Here is an 11163-nt window from a genome sequence, read left to right as displayed (position 1 = left end):
CTCTGTCTGAATGTTTTCATTTAATATTGTTAAGGAGGATTCTGTCATGCATTACTACAGTGAACCCACTGTTCAAGACAAACACTAATCCAATATAGTGGTCACCCTGAGGCTCAACCACCACATCTACGGGGAGATCTTAAGGATAAGAGGAAAAGGCAAGCGATAAGTGCCCAAAGATTGGAATTCAGAGCGGATGAGTTTCATCTTTTTCTCACACACCCCGTTTGGACTTTATGTGAACCACAATAGTCCATGGGGGCTGAAAATTGGCCTTTGTACTTTTACTCTGTCCAGTTGTCATTTATTCTGAAATTAGATGAAACTAAGGTGTGGGGTTATGCAACTTGGAACATTGCCCTTTTCATCCATTCTTTTCCCCTTTTCAACACAATAGAAAAGGAAATACCACAATTGTACTTAAGGTCTAAGCTGTTGAGGTTCAGTCTTTTAGGTTGTTGCTCATCTAACCCTAGAGTTCAAGCAGTCAGGATTCTACTGGCTTCCATTAATTTCCAACTGTCCATTAATTTACACTCATTTGGTCCCTGTTTTTCTACCCTTCAGGTTAGCAAAAGAAGTATATATATTAAAAGCAAAATCTTATGGGACTGAAGGGTTTTGAGTTATCCCATGCTTATGCACATTCTTTGCTATACAGATAGGTGGCCAATACTGACTAGTCGGATAAGGCTGAAGTTTAGTGCAGGGCTGCAATTCATATGGCCCTCAAGAGGTTACAGACTGGAACTACCACGATTTTTCACCATTATCTATGTTGGCCAAGACAATTGGGACCTGTAGTTCAACAATATGTGAAAGGCCAGACATTTCTCACCCCTGCTGTAGTTACTAACCTGTTCAGGTGTTTGGAGGATTTCCTGAAGCCAATTGTTAGTGAGACAGATAACATTAGATGGCTTCTAAAAAGTGGGATCCTTAAACTTTTTGAGTACTGCTAGCATCATAGCTTCAGATTGCAACTGACACTACACAAGTTTAGCCACCCATTGTTACCACTGACTTAGTAGAGAAGGTGCTGGCTGCTGAAACTGATGAACAACTGCATTGCATCCTGTCAGAGTCCCAAAATCTGGAGAAAAGCAATAGTCATAGACATCTTGAAACCAGGGAAAGACCGCAATGATAAAAAAAAAACTTTAGACCAATCTCCTTGTTGTGCCATCTGTACAAAGTTCTGGAGAGACTTATTTTGCATAGAATTATGGAAAAAATAGACCCATGTATGATTCCACAGCAAGCTGGCTTCAGGAAATGCAAAAGCTGCACATCTCAAGTGTTGAACCTGACTCAGCACATAGATGGGTTTGAAAGGCAGCAGATTACAGGAGCTGTCTTCATAGACCTGTCAGCAGCCTATGACACTGTAAATTATCTCCTTCTCCTGAGAAAAAATTATAATATCACAAAGGACTACCACCTCACTGACTTCATAGGAAATCTGCTACAAAACAGCAGCTTTTTTTGTTGTTAAATTACAAGGCCAGAGAAGCAGATGGCGAAAGCAGAACAGCCTGCCTCAGGGGAGCATGCTTGCTCCGTCGGTGTTTAACATCTACACAAATGACCAGACATTGTCAGAAGGCACAGAGAGTTTCATTTATGCTGACAATCGTGTCATCACCGCCCAAGCAGGGAGCTTTGAAATGGTTGAACAGAAGCTCTCTGAAGCTTTAGGTGCTCTTACTGCCTATTACAGGGGAAACCAGCTGCCCTCTGCAAATGTGTGCTTTTCACCTTAAGAACAGACAAGCATCTCGAGCTTTGAGGATTACCTGGGAAGGAATCCCACTGGATCATCGCATCACATCAAAATACTCGGGAGTTACCCTGGACCATGCCCTGACTTACAAGAAGCACTGCTCAACAATCAAGAAAAAGGTGGGTGTTAGAAATAACACTGTATGAAAGATGACTGGCACAACCTGGGGATCACAACCAGACACACTGAAGACATCTGCTCTTGCGCTTTGCTACTCTGCTGCTGAATATGCATTCCCAGTGTGGAATACATCTCACCATGTTAAAACAGTGGATGTGACCCTTAATGAGACGTGCAGCATCATCACAGGATGTCTACGCCCTACACAACTGGAGAAATTATACTGTTTAGCCGGCATTGCATCACCTGACATCCACCAGGAAGTAGCAGCCAGCAGTGAAAGGACCGAGGCATTGACATCTCCGTCCCATCCCCTGTTTGGGTATTGAAATCAACCACTGTCTTAAATCAAGAAATAGTTTTCTAAGATCTACAGAGATATTAGCAGGAACACCTCAGCAAGAGAGAGTCCAAAAGTGGCAGGCTAAATCCGGAACCTCATTCAGTGGCTGACGCCGGATGAGAGACTCCCTCCTGGGCACACAGAAGACTGCAATTTCCTGCTTCTTGGCCAGGGATTGGACTGGATGGCCCATGAGGTCTCTTCCAACTCTATGATTCTATGATTCTATTATTCTATGGGCAACTTGGAAAGCGCTGAATACATTGCGCTCTGGCACCACAAGATGCAGAGCCAACCTTAAGAAATGGGGCTACAAAGTGGAGTCCATGACGTGCAAGTGTGGAGAAGAGCAAACCACAGAACACCTACTACAATGCAGTCTGAGCCCTGCCACATGCACTATGGAGGACCTTCTCACTGCGACACCAGAGGCACTCCAACTGGCCAGCTACTAGTAAAAGGACATTTAGTATAATGCCAAGTTTTTGTTGTTGTTGTTGTTTAAAAGTTTGTTTGTGTTTTCAAATATATTACAACTTGTATCCTTGGTTTGCTTTTGACACGATAAATAAGTAGAGAATTTTAAAAAAATGTTTGTACTATTCAAAACATCAAGTTTTAACGGTTGCTTTCTTCAACAGTTTGGTGAAGTAGAACAGTAATTTTCACCAAAACATGAAATAAACATTTGTGTTTATAAATTCATTTAAAAAAGAGCCCACAGCCACAACAAAGGTAAGCCCATCACAGGTTTTTCTTGGTAAGATGGATTCAGAGGGTTTTTGTGTCTCGGCTAGGATTCGGGCCCTGGTCTCGAGTTGTAGTCCAAAGGTCAAACCATCATACCATTATGGCTTACATGGATGTAAAAATCAATAAAAACTAAAATTAAAAAGTGTGCTCCTTTACTTTTAGAAGGGAGGATGCATCATAAGCAGGGAACCACATTCAGAACTTTGTGTACCTTTTGACCTCTAAAACACTCTCCCCCAAGATAAGTAACACAATCAAAAATCCTGAAGCGTCTGCATTTAAATACTTGCGTGCATTTAAGTTCTGGGTTTTGGTTTGTTACATAAATGCAGTTAACAATGTTCCCACAGTTACCTATTTTTAGGTGTTGTTTTGTCTTTATAGTATGCCCAAGACAAAATAGTTTCAGAATTTTCTGAAACACGCTGGATGAGTTAATGAATAAATATAGTCACTCCACCAATTGTGTTTCTCTCCTGTGTTTTGTTTCTAGTGTCTCTCCACCTCTTTCCTCTGTCCTTGAACCAATACTTCAAAGACAGGCTCCAACATGAAGCTACTGAACAAAAATGAATAAGGAGATTCACATTACCATTCAGTTACTGTTTGAAAAGCCTGTTTGTTTGTGCTTCTTCCTTTTCTGTTTTGACTGAATACCCAACCACAGAAGTATATCATAATAAGCCCACTGAAACTACCATCAGTGCCTCTGATTAATTGGGCCATGGTCCATCAAAGGTCATATCTTAAGAAAGACCTTTAAGGTGCCACACTGAAAACTGGGGTGGCTCCTACACCTCCAAGATTTGTAAAGAAGAGGTAATTTCAGCAGGCATTACTTCAGCGCTTTCTAAACATTTCATGTTGGTGACACATCATTTTTAAACATGCAACACTCTCTAGCCCAGACATGGGCAAACTTAGGCCCACCAGGTGTTTTGGATTTTAACTTCACAATTCCTAACAGCCTGCTAGAGGGCCCAAGTTTGCCCATGCCTGCTCTAGCCTTTAAGACAGTGACACTACCTGCCACAAGACTGCTTTTGTTGCTTCTGAGGTCCCAAGTGATCTAAAACACTTGTGAATGGATATCATCCCTAATTTAAGAGCACCCAAACTCTCTGCTCTTCTCAGGCTGGATCTACATTGCCATATAATCAAGATTATCTGAACTGGATTATATGCGGCTGAATCTACACTGCCCTATATTGCAATATCTGATCCCAGATTATCTGCTTTGAACTGGATTATATGAGTCACTGCCAGATAGTATGGGATAAGAAGATAATCTGGGATCAGATCCTGAGATACAGGGCAGAGTAGATCCAGCCTGAGTCTATTTTCCCTTATACCATTCAATTCAAAGCACATAATCTGGATGTATATGGCACTGTAGATGGGGCCTCATTGGCTTTTCTCTTGTTTTCTGTCACATTCTTTACCAATCGATTTCATACATGTCCACTTAAGAAACAAGTCCCACGGAATTTAACAGGACTTGCTTCCGGGTAATTATGCTCTTTCTATCTGATGGAAGGCTTACTCTTAAAAGGGAACATAATTCATGTAATCCCTTCCCCCTGGTGGCTGTTTCATGGCAAACATCTGTGGTCATGACCTGATCTCAAAATCATATCCGACACTTAAGAACCAAAACCAAAACTCCTGATCTTGCACACTTGTGCTGGGGATGCAATACCCCAGTGCCATCTTTGTAGTATTCAATCTATGTTTCTCCACTTGCCTGAATTAGCGCTATACAACTTTCGCAACAGTACAGAGATACCACTCCCCAACTCAGAGCTACAAATATAGGGAACATACTCCCACTGACTGGACAGGTACTTCTTTGGGGTCCTACCACATGGCAGTGTTATAGCACTACTGCTCTACTTTAACTTCCTGGGCAATTCTAGGATTTGTAGTTGCAGGAGGCATAAGGGTTCTCTTGCTGAGAATTATAAAAGCCCTTCTCAACTGCAGATCCCATGAGTCCATAAGATGATGTTATGAGAGTTGAAATGCAACTGTAGCGCTACAACAACGTAGTGTAATAAGTCTCTAGGTTTACATGAAGAAGTCATTTTTAAGAAAACTACCATTGCTAGATGTCCTAGTCATCTGCAAACCCAATCAACAATTGGGCCACACAGAAAACCTACACACGCAGATAGATAACTACATAAGAAGTCCAACTGTCACCCAAGTCAAAAAAAGAAGCACAATTAAAGCCCTAGCAGACCATGCATAAAGAATATGCAAATGCCACCTCCTCCAAGGGAATTGAACCACCAGAACTGGGCTCTACAGGCTAATGGATACTCCACCACAGATATCAGAAGAGCTGCAAGGCCAAGAACAAGCCAAGAGAGTTAAGACAAAGACCCATCCAGAGGAAAAGTGTTCTTACCATACATCAAGGGAACCACTGACCGCATAGGCAAGCTGATGAAGAAACACAACCTACAAGCTATCTACAGACCCACTAACAACAACAACAACAACAACAACAACAACAACAACAACAACAACAACAACAGATATACTGCTGGCATTATAAATTGGACGCAGGTGGAACTGGACAATTTGGACAGAAAAACAAGAAAACTCATGACCATTCATCATTCACTGCATCCTCGCAGTGATGTTGACCGGCTATATCTGCCTAGAAGATCAGGTAGCAGAGGACTCTTACAAGTACAACAAGCAGTCAAAGAAGAAGAACATGCACTGGCAGAATATGTAAAGGAAAGTGAAGAACCTGCTTTGATTGAAGGCAAAAATCAGAAACTCCTCAAAGCACAGCAGACAAATAATCAGTACAAGAAAACTGCACTATGAACTAGAGCTGACAACTGGAACAACAAAACATTACATGGACAGTTCCTTGACAAAATTGAAAGAAAAGTTGGTAAGGAGAAGACCTGGCTCTGGCTCACGAATGGGATCCTGAAGAAGGAGACCGAAGGCCTGAATCTTGCAGCCCAGGAGCAAGCCATCAGAACAAATGCAATTAAGGCCAAGATCGAAAAATCAGCTAATGACCCAAAATGCAGACTGTGCAAGGAAGCTGATGAAACTAGTGATCATATCCTCAGCTGCTGTAAGAAAATCGCACAGACTGACTACAAACAGAGGCACAACTATGTGGCCCAAATGATTTATTGGAATTTATGTCACAAGTACCATCTGCCATTAGTAAAGAACTGGTGGGATCACAAACCTGCAAAGGTATTGGAAAATGGGCACACAAAAATACTGTAGGACTTTCGAATCCAGACTGACAAAGTTCTGGAACACAACACACCAGACCTCAAGGTTGTGGAAAAGAAAAAGGTTTGGATTTTTGATGTCGCCACACCAGGTGACAGTCGAATTGATGAAAAACAACAGGAAAAATTCAGCCATTATCAAAGTGCAAAGGTTCTGGCATAAACAAGTACAGGTGATCCGGTGGTGATCGGCACACTGGGTGCCGTGCCAAAAGATCTCTGCTGGCATTTGAAAACAATAAACATTGACAAAATTACGATCTGTCAGCTGCAAAAGGCTACCTTACTGGGATCTATATGCATCATCCTAAAATACATCACACAGTCCTAAACACTTGGGAAGTATTCGACTTGTGATACAAAATCCAGCATATATATCTCGTTTGTTGTGTTATGCTGTGTCTTTGTGTCAACAATAATCACTTTTTTCTTATATCCTGCCCCATCTCCCTGGGGACCAAGCCCAGCAAAACACAATAAAATAAAATCACATAAATAATAATAATAATAATAATAATAATAATAAAACTTTATTTATATCCCGCCACCATCTCCTCACGGGGACTCGGGGCAGCTACATCTAAAACATATAAACATAAAATCATAAAACGTATAATACATTAAATCATACTCAAGCAATACCTACTAAGAAAATCTAATAAATGCTATGTTCAGCAAAGGACAAGAGGGATCCTCTCACCTCTGCAGGAGTCTATTGTATATCATGTAGCTGTGGACAAGGCTACAGAGGGACCACCAGACACAGCATTGCCCAAACATGAGGCACTGCAGACTAGCTCAGCCAGAGAAGTCAGCCATAAGAGAGCACTTAAGGAACCTGGACACAGCATACTATCTGAGAACACAGAAATGCTGCACCACTCTAACAACCACCATGTCAGACTACACAGAGAAGCCATGGAAATCCACAAGCATGTGGACAATTTCAACAGAAACAACAAAACCATGAAAATGAACAAAATCTGGCTACCAGCATTAAAAAAACTCTAAAATCAGGACAGTAAATAAAGAACAACAGGGGAATTCCAGAAATGAATCACTCAGGGCCAGCTAACACCTCCCAACAAAGGATTCACCCAGGCAAGAATCAGCCAGGTCTTGAAGCTGCAAGGCTTTTTGATGCTAATCAAGGTGACCAATTGCAACATTCACACCTGCCTCCAACATGTTATTTCTCCTATCCTGGACCTTCCACAAATGTATAAAACCCACTTGACTAGTTTCCAGCAGATGTCACAACTTCTGAGGATGTCTGCCATAGATGTGGATGAAATGTTAGGAGAGAATGCTTCTGGAACATGGCCATACAGCCCAGAAAACTCACAGCAACCCAGTGATTCTGGCCATGAAAGCCTTCAACAACACAGTCATTTTTAAGTTTAAGAAAGAACCACCCCCATAGAAATCGAAAGGCAATTTAACGCAGTTGCACCAAGCTTCTGCATATCCCTCTCCAAACAAATTATGCTAGGCAGCAAATAAAGTGAGCTCCTGATCTTTCTGAACTCTGGCCCTTCATTTTATGCAAACATATTGGGATTTATTTATGGACCTCAAGCTGAGAGAGCTTGGAAATTATGGGTCTCTATCACATGAGTTCCCAACCTGTGGTCCTCCATGCTTGGCACTTCATAGAATCATAGAATCATAGAATCCTAAAAATAGGATAAGATGCTGTATTTTAAAAAAATACTTGCTTGCCCTCCAGTGCCATGTGCATATTAGTAACTAATTGAGAAAATCCAAATCAAAGATTTTTGCAGGAAGATACATTATGTATCTTTTTAGTGACATTACATTACCTGCAGGAAATCCCATTACACTGAATATGCGATCAAGTTGATCATGATGAAAAGGATTGCTTGTTTTAATGTCTTCCTGACGACAGTGAAAGATCGGTTCTGAAGTCAATAGTTCAGCAAATATACAGCCAATGGCCCATATATCTAGGAAATATGATCAGAAGAAATGTTAAATGCCTTCATTTTGTCACCAATAAAGTATGACATTTAATGGTTACCATAAAACAATACAGTAAAATATACAGAATATTGTAAAAATTGGATAGTTCTGCTATGCTATAAAACAAACTGGCTCGTAAATTTTACTTGAAGGCACTATTTTGTAGTTAGATGTTTTAAAGAATTGTTTAAAAGCAGAACATCCTCAATCACTGTTGACGATATAAAGTTTAACTGATCAAAGAATCATAGAATCATAGAATAATAGAGTTGGAAGAGACCTCATGGGCCATCCAGTCCAACCCCCTGCCAAGAAGCAGGAAATCGCATTCAAAGCACCCCCGACAGATGGCCATCCAGCCTCTGGTTAAATGCCTCCAAAGAAGGAGCCTCCACCACAGTCCGGGGGAGAGAGTTCCACTGCCGAACAGCCCTCACATTGAGGAAGTTCTTCCTGATGTTCAGGTGGAATCTCCTTTTCTGTAGTTTGAAGCCATTGTTCTGCGTCCTAGTTTCCAGGGCAGCAGAAAACAAGCTTGCTCCCTCCTCCCTATGACTTCCCCTCACACATTTGTACATGGCTATCATGTCTCCTCTCAGCCTTCTCTTCTGCAGGCTAAACATGCCCAGTTCTTTAAGCCTCTCCTCATAGGGCTTGTTCTTCAGACCTTTGATCATTTTAGTTGCCCTCCTCTGGACGCTTTCCAGCTTGTCAACATCTCCCTTCAATTGCGGTGCCCAGAATTGGACGCAGTATTCCAGGTGTGGTCTGACCAAGGCAGAATAGAGGGGTAGCAGGACTTTCCTGGATCTAGACGTTACTCCCCTATTGATGCAGGCCAAAATCCCATTGGCTTTCTTAGCAGCCGCATCCCATTGCTGGCTCATATTTAACTTGTTGTCCACAAGGACTCCAAGATCTTTTTCACATGTACTGCTGTCAAGCCAGGCGTCCCCCATTCTGTATATTTGCATTCCATTTTTTCTGCCGAAATGAAGTATCTTGCATTTGTCCCTGTTGAACTTCATTTTGTTAGTTTCGGCCCATCTCTCTAGTCTGTCAAGATCGTTTTGAATTCTGCTCCTTTCTTGAGTGTTAGCTATCCCTGGAGTGTTAACTATCCCTCCCAGTTTGGTGTCATCTGCAAACTTGATGATCGTGCTTTCTAACCCTTTGTCTAAGTCGTTAATAAAGATGTTAAACAGAACCGGGCCCAGGACGGAACCATGCGGCACTCCACTTGTGACTTCTTTCCAAGATGAAGACTCCCAATAATCTTTGCCAGCTTATCCAATGGTCTGGAATTCTGGGAGCCGAAGTTGAAAACATCTGCCGGAGCAAAATTAAGGAATGACTGGATTGCTGTGAGTTTTCCGGGCTGTATGGCCATGTTCCAGAAGCATCTTCTCTTGACGTTTCACCCACATCTATGGCAGGCATCCTCAGAGGTGTGAGGTCTGTTGGAAATTAGGCAAGGGATGTTTATATAACTGTGGAAGGTCCAGGGTGGGAGAAAGAACTCTGTCTGTTTGAGGAAAGTGTGAATATTGCAATTGACTACCTTCATTACCATTGAATAGCCTTCCAGCTTCAAGGTCTGGCTGCTAATTGCTTGGGGGAATCCTTTGTTGGGAGGTGTTAGCTAGCCCTGATTGATTCATGTCTGGAATTCCCCTGTTTTCAGAGTGTTGTTCTTTATTTACTATCCTGATTTTAGTACTTGTAGCCAGATTTTGTTCATTTTCATAGTTTCCTCCTTTCTGTTGAAAGCATCCTGTGACTATGAACCTGCAATGTGATGCAGCGGTGAAAAAAGACAATGGGATTTTGGCCTGCATCAATAGGAGTCTAGTGTCTAGATCCAGGGAAGTCATGCTACCCCTCTATTCTGCCTTGGTCAGGCCACACCTGGAATCACACTGTGTCCAATTCTGGGCACCGCAGTTGAAGGGAGATGTTGACAAGCTGGAAAGTGTCCAGAGGAGGGGGACTTAAATGATTAAGGGTCTGGAGAACAAGCCCTATGAGGAGCGGCTTAAAGAGCTGGGCATGTTTAGCCTGCATAAGAAAAGGCTGAGGGGAGACATGATAGTCATGCATCAATATATGAGGTGAAGTTATAGGGAGGAGAAAGCAAGCTTGTGCGCTAGCTGCGACCATACCTCGTGAAGTCTGATCTGACCATGGTGGTCCATGCCTTAGTTACCTCTAGACTGGACTATTGCAATGCACTCTACGTGGGGCTGCCTTTGAAGACGGCCCGGAAATTACAACTAGTTCAGCGTTCGGCAGCCAGGCTTCTAACCGGAGCGAATTACAGGGCGCGTTCAACACCTCTGTTTAAGGAGCTTCACTGGCTGCCATTTACTTTCCGGGCCCAATTCAAGGTGCAGGTTATCACCTACAAAGCCCTAAACGGTCTGGGACCCACCTACCTTAGAGACCGCATCTCCCTCTATGAACCCACACGTTCTCTTCGCTCATCGGGGGAGGCCCTTCTCTCGCTCCCACTACCCTCGCAGTCGCGGTTGGTGGGGACGAGAGAGAGGGCCTTCTCTGTCATGGCCCCCCGGCTTTGGAACTCTCTACCTAGAGAGATCAGGCAGGCCCCTACCCTCCTCTCCTTCCGGAAGAGCTTAAAAACCTGGCTCTTCAAAAGGCCTTCGATGTTTAGTTGTTGCTGGATTGATCTATCTGTCCATTCCATGATAGTCCCATTGTTGTTGTCTTGCCATTTTATACCGCACTTTATTGTCCATTCAACTTGAGATTTCCTTTTCCCATTTCGTAACACTCTGCATTTCGCCTGGGATCTACGAATTAGTCTCCTGTTTTTAACACTGTATCCTGCTTGTTGATTTTAATGATTGTTTTTATTGATGTTGATGTTTTTTACTGGGATAATTGTT

The sequence above is a fragment of the Anolis carolinensis genome, chromosome 1 (genome assembly GCF_035594765.1).
Source record: "Anolis carolinensis isolate JA03-04 chromosome 1, rAnoCar3.1.pri, whole genome shotgun sequence".
Classification (NCBI taxonomy): domain Eukaryota; kingdom Metazoa; phylum Chordata; class Lepidosauria; order Squamata; family Dactyloidae; genus Anolis; species Anolis carolinensis.
The sequence above is the reverse complement of the archived record's forward strand: the minus strand, read 5'-3'. Positions refer to the sequence as shown.